We start from the raw sequence: 960 nt of genomic DNA on the forward strand, positions 1-960 counted from the left end.
TTGGGTGATGGCCAGGAAAGGTGTCCAGCTGCACACAAATAAAATGTATCTCGTGAGCTGGGGAGGTTATAACTTGGGTGGGCTCATCTGTCAGGGGTGCCGGCACTGGCCAAGAGGAAGTGTTGAAGAAACCTAGTACCAGATGGGAATAGACCAGGGAGCTTTTTCAGCCAAGGGCCCCATTCCAGAACCAATGGTACAAGATGCAGTGCCAGAAATGTCACCAAGTCATGGCCCTGGAGACCACATTTAGATTGGTAATCCTTCTAACAGTTGGGAAAATAGGGAGCAGGCTATAACCTCCAGGGAAGGCATGAGGGCGGGGACACAGCAAGGTGTTGGGTGCTTGCCAACCAGGCTATGACGGTTCTAGGCGAAGCTCCAGACCCAGTAATGAGGGAGCTGGCATGCTAAGCAGGAAATTGAGGCTGAAGTCTGGTTAGAGAACAGGGCTACAGCCTGGTGCTCAGGTTCATCAGACTCCAGGCAACCGTGGGAGATGTATTCCTGACTCCAGGCACTGGTGTTAATCCCTGCCCTGGTCAGAACTGGCTGATTGGGAGCCTGGGCAGGGCTGTGTCTGTGCCTGGCCAGGAGTGGGAAGTCAAGAACCAGTGAAGGAGCTCTGTTTGGAACCTTGTCCCAGAGTTGCCACCTCTACCTGACCCTGTACAGGGCATTACATTATTACACTACAGGGAACCAGTTCCTTGACTCATGAGGGTTTTGTAAGCTCTAGGGATAATTCTGTGGAATGTAAATGCTTCTGTGAAATACGGCATCTTAAGCTCTGCCTCCCTTCCCTTCCTTAGAATTCTGGCATTAACCTATTGTCAATGCCCTCCACTCAGACATCACCAGGGACACACTTGTAGTTAGGCAAGGTGAGTTGATTCCTGATACCAAGGAAGAAAATATACCATGGAGATTTGCGGGACATCTCAGTGAGCGTGGGTTAGA

The sequence above is a fragment of the Otolemur garnettii genome, unplaced genomic scaffold (assembly GCF_000181295.1).
Source record: "Otolemur garnettii isolate 467f Iridium unplaced genomic scaffold, OtoGar3 scaffold00013, whole genome shotgun sequence".
In the NCBI taxonomy this organism is placed as follows: domain Eukaryota; kingdom Metazoa; phylum Chordata; class Mammalia; order Primates; family Galagidae; genus Otolemur; species Otolemur garnettii.